Here is a 14201-nt window from a genome sequence, read left to right as displayed (position 1 = left end):
TGGTAGGTTATAGTATTTTGAAAGGTAGATTTATTTACCTACTGGCAGTAAGCAAATCTTACTAGCTGGAACAAATGCTTCCTGTTAAATAAGCACAAAAGAAAGGAACCCTGGCCTTATAGGTTAAATGGTTAAATTTGGGTCTGGAAGCAAGTTTGAGCACACTCTCCAGGCAATTTTCTAGCACCTACGATTACATGGAGGCCCTGCACATGGACATCACCATAGCAAAGTTCGGATTAGGTGGAAACTGAGGGCCTGAGTCCTGATATTTTCCCAGTCTCAGAATCTGCGGCTCAGCTGCAAGGACCGCCGTGGAATGGGCTTTGCAAGATCATTTCGGGATCTGGGACTCCCACCAAGCATCGTCATAAGCACACCCTCTCCTGTTCAGCAGGGCATGTGCTGAGTACATAATGCAGCCAGGACGGAAACACGGTGGTGTTTCGCTCCAGCAGCCCTGCACCCGAATGGCACGGACCTCCGCTGAGCTCATTCCTTTGAAACTGCCTTGCAGACCCTCCTGGACAATATCAGTGCAGGGTCAGGCTGATCCCTTCAGCTCACAATCAGTTGTGGGAAGAAGGGAGCAGATGGAGGGAGAGTTCAGCCTCTAATTCTCTTCCATGCCAGCCCTACAGGCTCGCTATCTCATTAGCACGAGTCCTCACTTCATTTTTTCTCTTCCGTGGCAAATACTGTGTATGCAGAATGTGTGCTGACCTGCATGCTTACTCTCCACCCCTCCCCTTCTTCATGATGTAGGTATTGTTGCTTCCCCATTTTCCAGGTGAAGAAAATGTTGCTGAGTCAGGGAAGCCCCCGCAAGTTTCCTTAACGAGCAAAGGCGGGCCTCGAACCTGTCAAATGGTGACTATCCTGTCACTCTCTTAGGGACTGGCCACAAAATTCTCTTCCAGGATGTCTATGGTTATGCCACAGAGGTTTTGCAGAGGCCAGGGGTCAGGTACCCAGTTGCTGCTTATGATGGTTGATGGATTGTTCAACTTGAGTAAGTAACATCCAACTAAATGGCTCAGCCTAGTTCTGGGTGTGGCTGACCCACCCCAGGGAAGACCCTTGCCAGAATGGTACAAAAGGGAAATGAAGAAGGAAGGCTGCTTCTGTTTCTTCAGCGAAGCCCCAGTCCTCACCTTTACCTTGGATATCCTCTCCATTGCAGCCCCTTCAGCCTCCCGAGGTGGACTCGCACTGGACACTGCACTGAGCTCCAGACCTTCATCTGGCCCCTTCAGATTCCCAGGCCGCAGACAGACCTTCAGCGCTCTTCCACACCCAGTGGAGTCTGTGGGTGGCCACTGTAAGCCAATCTTGTAAATTCTTATATATTTGTATATCTTGCCTTAGATCTGTTTCTCTAGTGACCACCAACTGATATGCTGCTTCTTGAGACTTGGATTTGGTAACCTAGGCTCCCCACTGCAACTGTCTTCCTACTGATTCGTTCTTGTGTCTCCTAGATGCCCTTTGCCTTCTCTTACTACTGCATTCCTTTGAAACTGTATACAGCCATGTCTTTTCTGACAAGAAGGACATAGCTATAAAGGGGAAGTTCCTGGAATGAATAGCCACGCAGTGATGCACCAAAAAGAACAACGAGCTTGAGGCTTGGTTTCATCTATAAATCAAAAGAATGCTACCTACCTTCCCTCCGCACCAGGGTTGCCAAGAGCATGAACTCAGGTCACACATATGGAGGAAAGATTGTATTGTAAACCCCAACATGATGGAAAGCATTGTTATTCTCTGACAAATTTTCTATACACAGATGATAGGGAATGAAGCTCAAGGCTGGCATTTTCTGTCTAAGTTTGTGTGTGTTCTTTAAACTTTCTGAGCTTCTATTCTATGATAAGTATGGACATAGCATTTCTCACAGGGATTCTGTGAACAATGATTAGGGATTTTCAACCTCATTATTTTTTAATCATTCTAATGTTTACCATAAATGATTATCAGTAGGAAGTAGCATACATCAAATCATTTGTAAAATGCAAACAGATAGACAGAGAAGTTGGACATTGGTGTGATTTGTTTGAGGAATTCAGGTTATTGAGATTCTTTTGGAGGTGCCAAAGGCACTTGGATAAGACAGAGCCGCTTATCCATATGGCGATGGCCCCCAGTCTGAGAAAGTTGCCAGGCAACAGCCTGAGATGAAAGCCTTCCAGTGATGGGGAACTAAGATGACTATTCACCACTAATGACAATGGATGGATAAAAACGTGAACTAGGTAAACCCTTAATATTCAGATTGTCAAGGGGAGGGAGAATTGGTGGAGGTGCCTCCGTCAGCTGCAGCCCCTGTGCCCTTGTCAGGGTGGATACAGCAGCATCTCGCATGAGGGAGGAGCTGGACAGACCTGGCACTTGGAGCAAACTCAGAGACTTCTCTAACGCTGCGGCACTGTCAGACTTTTTGTCTCTGCCTGAAGTTTGCTCAGTGGCTGTGGCCTACAAAACTGCTATTCTATAAAGTCATAGCCTTCTTAAAATCTTGATTCAGGATGTCAGGATGACAAGAGCTCTGTCTTTCCTCAAGTGAAAAGCAGCACAGAAAAGGCAAACAGGGTACCTGTGAGTTTCACATGGTTTTTGGAGCTGGGTATAGAAGGACACAGAGCCCTCCTTTGCCATTCACTGAAATGACATATTTTTCTAGACCAATGACATATTCTCTTTGCATCTCAGTTCCATCATCTGTGCAAAAGGCACAATAATGCCACCCTTTCTGCTCTACTGGGATTAAATAATATTAAATGAAATAATGTATATAATGAGGCAGGTGTTGTGATGGACACATGTTGATGAACAACATGTTCAAATATGACAGCTATTATTTTGATTTTCCTGACTTTTAGTACATAGACATAAACACCAAATAAGTATTATGCTTTTGCCTGCCTGATTCAAAGCGAAGCCCTTTATTTAGTGATGATCTTGGGAAAGTCCCTATGCTAGAAGCTGTGGGAGTACAAAGAAGTTTGCTTAGTACCTGCAATCATTAAAAACTCCCCAAACAGCAAAACATAGACAAGAGAAATGAGTTACAAAAGATGAAATACACATGGACCATAATGAGCAGTGCTACAAGAATTTAGATAAAAGAGTAGAATGATCTGGTAAGACATTTCACAGAAAATCATATTTTGTTTTATTTAGTTCACAGATTTGCCAATTCATGTGTTAGTTTTTAATATTAACTAATGTTCCTGGGTCCATCCTAAAAATTATGCTTGACTTGAACCTTAAAGGTAAATAGAAAATAGATGGAGAAGCTAGGGAAATTGGGATTTATTTCCCCATGGATTCAATTGGGTACCAAAAAATGTCTTATTCAACTTTGCCTTTGCTGTGAATTTCGCTACTTACTGATAATTTCTGTGTCTGTTGTCGCCTCTAGCTCACTGGCCCTGGGAGAGTAGCTCTCTATTTATCCTGCAAGATCTGAAATTCAGCATATGGAGAGCACTCTTTTTCCTTGAAAGGTGGCTGTGCATATAGCTTCTATCTCAGTTACTGCCACTTCTGTTAGGAGAGGCTGCAGTTCATGCCCTTGGGTGTCTTTGCCCATCTGTGTGGAGCAGCAGCAATACTTGGATGCAACTCTCTTCTCATGCAGGCCCTGTCTCCATTGTGGGGCCTTTACATAGACAGGGTGGCTCCAGAGTGGCTGGAAAAGTGTGACCACTTACTCTGCAGAGCCCTGCTCTGTTCTGTCTTACTGCTTGCTATAAAATGTCCTGGGACCTTAGGTGTGGCTCTTCCTTATGCTTTGAGGGTGTAGCTGCCATCTGGGCCCATCACTTCATTATGTGGGGAAGTTGGTGCTAAGACTTCTGTGGTTTGATGTGCAGTGATTAATAATCTTGTCTCACTCCGATCTGCTGGATCTCATTTTCCAGTTTTGCTCCTATTGTGTCATAGACTTCTTTGCTGGCTCAGTCGTGTTCTGTACTGTTACTCATTGCTCTGTAATTCTGAGGTTCTTTCTGATATAAACTAAATGATATCCCAACTACTATGCCTTAAAATTATCCTTTGTTCTTCTCCCTGGACCTTGCAATCACTATGTCCTAAGATCAGAAAATCAAAACTGTTACTCCAAATATATATCTTATATCTTATTTCTTCACTTATTTCCTAGTAAAGATTAATTCAAATAAATGAGATCTTACAATTAGGGATTCTCTTTCCAGCCTTGAAGTAAGAGAGCCTGGGCCTGAATCCCAGCACTACTACTTGAAATCTTCATGATACTGAATAGCTGTTTTTTTTTTTAATCTTAGCACCATGTTTCCTGTGATACAAAATAGGATTAATAAGACTAAGTAACTTTTGTTTGCCTGAGGAGTGTGTAAGTTAGAATATGAAAAGTACCCATAGCAGTACTCAAAATAATCTAGGGATCCAGGAAAACTTAACCATCATCATTATATTTTCACGTGAATCCCAGCCTTATAGCATTCTAGATACCCCACCATCTTCAGAACCATATCTTTTACTTACTGGAAAGTTTTCCTAATGACTTCACTACACATAAAAATATAAAATCCCAATCTTCTGCATTTTAAGATTGGCACAAATTCTACTTCTTGGCTTTAAATATGCTCTAACTTCATGCAGCATAGGGCACGATGAACTTGTCCTTCTTATCTAATCATGACACATCTCTTTGTTTCCTGCTCTGAACTACTTGTTATTCTCAATTTTTGTCTCTTTCAGTTTTCTGTTTTTCTCTCTTCTTGTCCTTAAATTTCAATGACTAATTTGTGTCTCAGCACAGTGCATGGAGGACTGAAGTCTTCATAAATTTTTCTTTCATGAGAAAAAGAAAGAAAAGGAAAGGAAGGGAGGGATTCAGAGAAGGAAGGAAGTAAGGGAGGAAGGACTAGATTTACCAGTTTTAATTTTCCAAAATAATAAGATATGATTATTACCAAATGAAGATTCCATGACTGAAGATTTTCTCAGTGCTACTGTCTTTATAAAAATTCAGTGTTCTATCTCTGCACACAAGTTGCTTCTGTCTTAGGAGTAATAAAAGTATCTTACTGTACTGGGTAATACTTATGCTTATACATGCACATACTTCACTCTAATTTTGTTTACTTTCTACAGAGCTGAAATAAAAATTAGATATTCTTCCTGCTATTTGAATAAGTTTGCTTCACTTTTGCTCAGAAAAATATATATGCCAATCTTTGTCAAGTATATTTCCAGTAATTGCCTGGTTTTCTGACTTAATTTTTTTTTGTTTTGTTTTGTTTTGTTGGAACTGGGGATTGAACTCAGGACCTTGCATTTGCAGGGCAGGCGGGGGAACCATTGAGCTAAATCCCCAGCCCCTGACTTCATTATTAATCACTTCTGCAATCACACTAGTATCTTGAAGTGCTAGCTATAAGGAAGTTTTGTGTTGAGGTTGTGTAGGAAATCAGAGTTGTGTTGACTGTTATTTACATGATATGGGATATGTGGATGGGCTGTCAGCAGCACTTACTGAGCGCTCTCTGTGTAGGAGGCTAAGAATTTTATGTTACTAGGAGCGATACCTGACAGAAGATATCCTCCCCCTGCACCTTTTCTGTCCATCTCCCCTAATCTGGGGCTTCTTTAACTACCTGCAGATGCAGGTCATAGGAACTGAAGAAAAAGAGCTCAAAACAATCCTTTGGTTTTGATTCTCAGAAACCCAACTTCCTAACAGAGAAGGAAAATTTTGGCCTATCCTCTCCAGAATATCTGTGTCAACTCATACCAGAAATAGTTGGATGTGAGTGTTCAAAGACTGTCACTGGGAAGCTTTGTATATTTCTCAGTTTTGCTTTCTACTATGTTGGCTTTACTGTGAAGAAGGCTTTGTCCTCAGGGAAACCTCCTAAGATCCAGCCTGACATTCTTATATGTGCACAGACATTAGGGAGACTTACATCTTATTGCTTTTAGCAAGTCTCAATACTCATTTTATGCATTTCTTGTTAAGAATCTGTATTATTCAGCAGCCTGGCAGGTTGAATAGATTGATTATGGAGGCCTGGGTCATATGTACCTACAGCTATGAAGTTGAGCTTAACCAAGTGAAACCAGGAGAGAAAATGGGAGGTCAAGTCAACTCCTGTGAAAATTGGCAAATGAACTGCAGGGCACAGTGTGTTAGAGTGTGCATGGATAACTCTTATGGGACAGGCTGTGATGTGCATATGTGACTTCTCGCTGCATCCATTGGCCAGCACTTGGGGATGTGGTTGGACAATTCGTATTGCAAGAGGGAGTGAAAAAGACAGCCCTTCTCTGAACACGGCAGGAACTTTATCTCAGCTCTCCAAATCTCACAAGAGCTGTGTTCTGTTTTCAGAGAAATCTGAAATCTGTTTCAGCTCAACAGAAGAGCTTTCTGTCTTGTTCTCTGTGTGTGAGTCCCTGCCTTTATTATGGGTCTCATAGTTCAGAACATAAAAACTGTGAAGGTTAGAACCGTCCTTATCCACTAACCCAATTATTGGTTCCCAGACCACCTCTGCAGATCATCAGCCTGGACTCCCATGCAGCCCTTGTCCTAGTCTGGAGGTTCCATTCCCAGGTCAGGAAGGGTCCACTGTGACAGACCCTCCTCAGCAGATCTTCATCCCCAAACCAACCACAGTGACTCTTGTTGTATTGGTTGTTATTTAGCAACTTGATTTTGGTACAGGAACCATTAAGCATTCGCTTTCCCATGTTCAACAATTCTTATGGCAATATTTCCAGCCTGCTCTAGTTAACAGGCTGTCAACCCCTTGATAACAATCCTAATTTATCACTCAGCTGTAAACACTGTCTCCGGGCAAAGCTTGGCCTACATGGTCAGAGCTCTAAAGCAATTTTAATTTTACTCATTCTAAATAAAACTTGATTACTCTGAGGGTGTGCGTGGGTGGTCATGAAAAGAAGAGGACAAGAAAAGAGGGAGAGAGAGAGAGGAGAAATCATGGTGCTCTTTCACAGAATACATGGATAAAAAGAATGTGACCACTTGTCAGATGATTTAAAAGTGAAATAATGAAACAAACAAGCAAAACAGATATCCCAAGAAAGAATGAGTGGACAAGTTTTAACTGAGAAGGTGTGGAGAGAAAATATGGAAAGGAACAGGAGAGAAGCCACAAAAGACATCTGTTTGCGAATCTGTCTGTTTTTTATTTTGCATTTGTCTCTGGGCCATCAGTAAGCAAGTCCCTTCCCAGCTCTGCAAGCACTGAATACCACTTACTTTTCTCTGGATAAGCGTGATCCGCATTTCCACAGACGCATGTTTCAAAGAGCATATTCCCTGAGCAATGGTGAGTTATCAGGATTAGGACAGATTCTCAGAAACGGGTTTGGGAGAGATGGAGAGGTCTATGTCAGCAGGAAAACAGGAAAGAATCCCTGATGGACAAGGAGATTTAACCAACCTTTGAAGTTTGAAGTGAGTAATGAAGTAGAGACATTCTCAGCAGGAAGAGAAGCTGAGAGACCATAGGCTGAATGAATTCAGGAGATCTATAGCACATGAACAGTAGGTGAAGGATTTACTCGAGACAGACCAGGTACAGAAAGCAGAGAGCATCAGATGATACAAAGGAAAGAGAAAAGAAAGGAGTGAAGAAGGGTGGGGGATAAAAAGGGAGAGAGGTGAGGGGAGAGAATTTCTGATTCTGTCATATTTTCTGAGGCCAGAACCATTTCTTTAGCATTGTCGAAAAGCAGGGGTGGAGGGGATGGAGGGAGGGAAGGGAAGTGGGAAAAAACAAGAACTAGGATATAGCATGTACAGGTACAAATTCCCACTAAGGAATAGGTTCATAATGTAAACCTAAAGTGTGCCATTAACTTAATGAATAAAAATAAATAAAAAGCATGGGCCCTGCCTGAGGCTGAGCTTCTACATCGGCCTGCACTGTGAGTTGTGGGCAGAAAACCCCAAGCTGATCCCCTGCCAGACATCCTGCATGGCAGCCCTGTTGGCTGTGGAGTCCAGTCGCAAACTTAAATATTATCTGAAGAGAGATCAGTGTTAAAAACAAGGTGCATAAATTCATAGAATGTTTGGCAAAGAAACTCTCAATTATTTGATTTTTCCTGAAAAATTCTAGAGAACTTTTAATGCAGCATACCTGAATTAGAATAAAGTATTTGAATAAATGCAATGTATTTTCCTCAATGTGAGTCAATTACATCTCAGGGTGGGTCATGGGCTAATGACATCCAAGGGACTTCAGAAATCAGGTGCTATTATTCAAATTCTTTTAATCTGTCAGTTGTCAAGTTTTATTGCAGACCAAAATGGTATTCCTCAAATTCTCCATCGGAAAGTGCAAATACACCAATACCTTCTATAATGCCACTCTCCTTAACCTGACCTCATTGTTCACTAACTCCTTAATCATAACTCATGATTGCTCAACCACTTTCCATGTTCTGAGTGATTTGCTGTATGTCCTTAGCTATCATGGAGGTCGTTTGCTCCCTCAGGAAACTTCAGGTCTTTCACGCTCCCAGATTCTGCTGTTACCTAATTCTTGGCAGGCTAGCTGTATCCAATCATTCTACTGGAAAAGATCCACTCTGAGTAGGAAATTTCTGTGACCAGTGGAGTGACAGATATGGCTGTTTTAGGATGGTTTGTTCCATGAATTGCCATTGTTCCTTCATCAAAGATCAGTTGACTGTATTCATGTGGACCTGGGTTTGGACTCTTTCTTCTGTCCCATTGATGTGTTCATCTTCTCTTTTGTAAAACCATGCTTCCTTGATTACTGTAGCTTTGCAGTAATTTTTTAAGGAGGATAGTTCCTGAATTTTTTCTTCTCTTCAGTACTGTGTTGGCCATTCTTAATGTTTTGGCTCATTCTATAAGCTTAGAATAAGTTTGGCAATATCCACAAAACTACTTGCTGGGAGTTTGATTATGAGTCCATTGAATCTATAGGTTAGGTTGGGAAGATAAAATTGTGTCTTCCTATTCATAGCATATTTCCCCATTTAATTATTTAATTTAGCTCATGGAGTAGTGGTGTAGCTCTTCTCATTATATATGTGGCAGTCACCTATTTTATTAGATTTATACCTAAGTACTTTTTGGTGGGTGACAATATCAATGATACTTTTTTTATATTTCAGGATCCACTTACGGCTGCTACAAGAAAACGACTGGCTTTTGTGCCAGGGTTCCAATTTGTATGGAGTGTCATCTTTATAATGCAATGTAAGTGTGGGTACATTGTTCATCTTTCTATTGTGTTGAACGATCAGTCCAATAAGTCAATCTTTGTACCAATTCCATGACACCTCTGTTAAAGTAATTTATTAACAATTTTTTTATCTGGTAGCCTAAGTTCTCCAAGAACTTCATTCTTTCTAAAACTTGGCTTGACTCTTTTTTGATACTTTGAGTTTCACATATATTTTATAATCAATGTCTGAAAATCAAAATACCCCATTCTGCTCTAGATTGTTATTGTATTGATTTTCTACAGTGCTTGAGAAAAAAGTGACGTATTTTCACAATATCGATTCTCCCAAACTAAGTAAAAGATAAATTACTATATTTACATAAATGTAAACATTTGACATCGATAGCATTTGTGATTTTTGTGTAGTATTGGACTTTTTAAAGATTTAGTTGCATGTATTTGATATTGTTTGATGCCATTTACTTGGCATAGACTTCTAAAGTTTCTTTTTTATTGTTGTTCTGGTTTGTGGAAGTAAAACTTACTTTTATGTATAGACCTTAGTGCCGTGCTAAATCTATTTATTAGATTTATTTTTCTGTAGGTTTATTTTAGACATTCCAAGTATGTAGCCCTTGAGAAAACTGACAGATTAAAAGATACTTCCAATTATTTTATATATGTATTTGTACTTATCTCATTGGAAAGATTAAAGCATAGTTAGGTGATGTCAAAATGTTTGTAGGTACAGAGGATGTCCTTTTTGTTTTCCACAATTCAGCAAAACATTGTTTAATATTTTGCTACTGATAATGGTGTCTGTTCTATTATTTCCTATTGTCATATTTAAAATCTTGAAGATTTTGCAATGACCTGGCATTATATAATCTTAATATTGGCATCTTCCTTGTTAAATCTTGATGGGTAGTTTTACTTCATACTGCCAACCAATCCAACTTCTCTTCTCTGTTCATTTTATCCAGTGCATATGAATTTTTTACATCATGATAACTTCCTGTGTCTCTCTTTCTTCAAATACAGTTTTTGGTTCTTTCATTTTGTTCCCTACAGTGCAGGCCGTGGCCCAGCAACTGTTTTCTCCTACACTGGTGCCTGATTTCCTTTACTTCTGAGTAGTGCCAGTCCTGGATGTCTGCTCTCAGAATTTCCCAAGTAGACTCCCTGCCCTCACATGGCCCTCAGGCTCACTAGCTTCTTCAGATCTTCAGGCTGAGCTTTCGATCCCTTTACTTGGGTGTTTGCTCAGGAGACTTAAGTGTGAGTCTAGGTTCAGTCTAGCTCATTCTGCTTGAAGCTACAATCATGCTCTCTGCCTACATTCATTATTGTCATCATTTTAGGGAGACAGAGTATGAACACTCTTCTTCCTTAAAGGAAAACACAACACCTTTTGCTCTCACCGTTTCCAGGCAAGAAGCCCCTCTATGAGTCTACACAAATATGCATACTCACATGTAGAAACACACACAGAAACATGCATACTCACATGTACAAATACACACAGATATGCATATTCACATGTACAAACACACACAGAAACATGCATACTCACATGTACAAACACACAGATATGCATACTCACATGTACAAACACACACAGATATGCATACTCACATGTATAAATACACACACACAATTGATTCTGAATAGGGCTGGGCTGGTTGCTTTGGATACACAGTGAATGAATTGATGGCTGGCACAAAGGAGGCACCCAAAGGAAAAGAATAAAGAGTGAACAGATGAATGCATGGAAGGATGAGAAGATGTCGAGTTGTGACAAGATTTATTCAACAAATATGAGTGGATAATGCTAGTATTTCAGCTTCATGCACAGAAGTAGAAAAAAAATAATTTATAAATATGCCCAAGGTACAGGTTTTCTTCAATATATTTGCTGTTCAATACAAAGAAAAAAAAGGCTTGGAATGAATACCCTACAGCATGCGAATATTGTCATATGAGTGGAGTAAAACATGCACCATGGCAATAAATTAATTCATTAATACATAAATATTTCATTTAATCAATGTGTATTTAATTATTGATTTTTGTTGAGAATTGCACCAGTCATTGTAAGAGAAAAGAGACAAAGTTCACAGAGATGTCACTGACACAATCCTTGAGCTCCAATGGATTAGTATCAACAGAGGAAGAAAATGTGCTTTTTCTCTAAAATGATTTTGCCTGTAGGTGGGAAGCATGGTATTTTGTCTCCTTGTTGGGAAAAACTACTTGACACCCAAAGTTAAAGGAGGAGATGTTTATTTTGGCTCACAGTTTGTAGAGGTTTCTGTCCATAATCAGCTGGGTCCAAGGCAGGGCGGCATGGCAGTGAGGTATCACAGAGGAGAAACAGTCCATGGCAAAGGAGGCAGTAGAAAGCAAAACAGCAAGCAGCAGCAGCCACCAGCCTGTCTTTCCCTTTTATCCCATCCAGGCTATAAGTCTTGTGGGTGGTGCCACCCATGCCCAGAGCAGGGCTTCTGTTTTCAGTAAATCCAGTCAGCCACTCCCAGAACTATACAATTCCACTCAGTGGACTAATTTAGTGCCACACACCCTAGATCCAGCCAGCTCTGAAAAGCTACACCTGTGAGCACATGAGGCTTTGGGAGGACAGCTAGATACAAGCCATAACACACAATAATTAAGCAATGTTTCTTTGAGGCAACATTCAACAGGAGAGAATCTAAATAAACAATGTTGTAAGGAAAGGCATTGGGAGTAGAATAAGTGGCCTAAGCTAAAGTTCAGAAATAGGAGAAATAAGTACCTTAGTACACATATTATCTAACTTGAATATAGGGGAATTATAAGATAGAAGATAAGAAAGCATGATTGGGGATGAGGAGAAAGAATCTCTTATGTTCTCAGCATTTTCACCATTATAAAATGATTCTTTGCAATGTTAATCTATGGATTCATTCAAGGAATTTAGCATTCTCAGATCAGTTCAATTCAACACCACACAATAAAATCCAGCGCAAATTGATTAAGTGCAGAGATTTGTGCATTAGAGAGTTAACTCATAGGCATGTTTTATGTCATTTATTTAGCATGCAGTACTTAGGGTCTCCACATTAGTTAGTGTAGGCTCAGTTATGAGTCTAAGTCAGTACTTCACCTACAGCCACACAAAGTTTAAAAGGTTAATAATACCAAGAAGAATGAAAATGGGGAAAGGGAAAGTAGAGGAGAAAGGGAAGGGAAAGGAAGGGGACGGGGCCAAAACCAGAAACAAGTTGTATGATGTGTGGGAATCCACTTCTTCAGGTGACTATAAATGGCATGTATTGCAAACACGTGCTCATCAAAACCAAACACAAAAGACAAGCAGGCAGTCTCAGGGCTCTGAGGCCAAGCAGTGTCCGTTTGGGCAAGAAGCCCCTCTCTGGGCACTTCGTTGTTCAGCAAGTCATATTTTCTCCCCGTGACCAGGTCCCATTTGAGGACGGAACGCACGGGAGAACATTTTCTGCGGCCAGAGCCTCACAGGAGGAGCCCGTCAGCACCTCTGTGAGAGGAGGAGGGACCAGAAAGAGAGTGAGCAATTCCTGGGGGCAGGAAGGACGTCCATGCCTCCAAGGAAGACGTTGCCCGTTTTCCTTCTGACGTGGTCAGCACCTGGGTGGGAACCTGATACTGGCACAGAAGCACAAAGCACAAATGATGAATTATTCAGATGATCACATTTTCATTCTAAAAGCCAGATATTAGCTTGACTGATTGGTTTGGTGTTGGAAAATAAACTCATTATAAGGTACTAGGTTTCATAAGAGTAAGTAGTCATTCCAGCAAAACCTGACTTAGGAAAATATTTTGAACATTCAAAATCTTCACTAATGTCTACTTTATTCATTTACAATATTTTATTGCATAATAAGCACATATTTTAGAGGAAATGTAAGGCTCAAGATAAGCATAAAGAAAATAAAAATTATTCATAGATGTACCTTATAAAAATAAGATATCATGTTGATTTATAATATTCTCTATATTTTTCTATGTTTTAATTTTTTTTTCAAAATGGGCTGATACAATAATGTTTGCAATTTCTTAAGGCAATTAAATATGAAACTATTTCTAAATATGTAGATTTATATAACATCATTTAAATAACTGTCATATTGCATTGTACAGGTAAATTATAATTTAATCAATTATTTGCTGTTGAACATTTTTGAAGTTGACAATTTTCCAAAATTTGTAATATCATGTGCTGTGATGAACATTCTTACATTTGTATCTTTTCATAATTCTGTTGGATTAAAAGATGTGAACATTAAATTTTACTTCAAATCGCAATGAATTAATCACTTTTATTTTCATTCATTAGTATATGCTAAGTAAGTAGTTTCAACTGATGTCTTGATTGCATATGTACACATTTTGAAACATAGAATAAGAAGAAATTAACCAAAATAAGACTAAACTAATTTAAATTTCTTTTAAAGGAGTAGGCTTGTTTCCTTCTAACATCCATCTTCTGTCTTTGGTAAGGTGATGAAATGATTCCTATCTTAATAGAATTTGAAATAGTCCATAGTTGTTATTGTATTTAGATATGAAAAAAATCTTTAGACAAACACATTGAAAAATCCCTATCCAGGCCTAGACCACATGTGATTTGTGACTCAAAATTTGAAGAGACATACATGAATTTCATTTTTGAAATATAAAAAAAAACTTATCTACATCCAGTCACTTCTAAATTTGTTGTAGAAAAAAAGCTACAAAACTTCTTTAAAGAGACACACGAATTCATGCATCAGCCACTAAAAAATATAACTCTATAGAAAATGAGATTTAAAACAGGATAAACTAAAACTTGAAATATAACCAAGTACATATCTTATAAATAAAAAGAAAAATAAAAGGCTAGAAAAGAATATGTGCTTATTTTTTTAAATTGTCTAATGCATAAAAGAAGAAAAAATAGTGAACAGGCAATAGAAAAAAACC

General features: G+C 39.3%; 1 long non-coding RNA gene across 1 annotated transcript; it reads left to right on the top strand.

Moving 5' to 3' along the window:
* Positions 1-472: 472 nt before the first annotated feature.
* LOC110346039 (uncharacterized) lies at positions 473-13447 on the top strand. The gene is made up of 3 exons (XR_002389812.2): positions 473-1321; positions 9166-9250; positions 12678-13447. It is a non-coding gene; the product is annotated as an uncharacterized LOC110346039 (long non-coding RNA).
* Positions 13448-14201: the final 754 nt, after the last annotated feature.

Source organism: Heterocephalus glaber, unplaced genomic scaffold, assembly GCF_053883595.1.
Source record: "Heterocephalus glaber isolate CG9 unplaced genomic scaffold, H.glaber_assembly_v1.0 deba00001498, whole genome shotgun sequence".
NCBI lineage: Eukaryota > Metazoa > Chordata > Mammalia > Rodentia > Bathyergidae > Heterocephalus > Heterocephalus glaber.
Note: the sequence above shows the minus strand (reverse complement) of the source record. Positions and strands in the feature narration are given on the sequence as shown.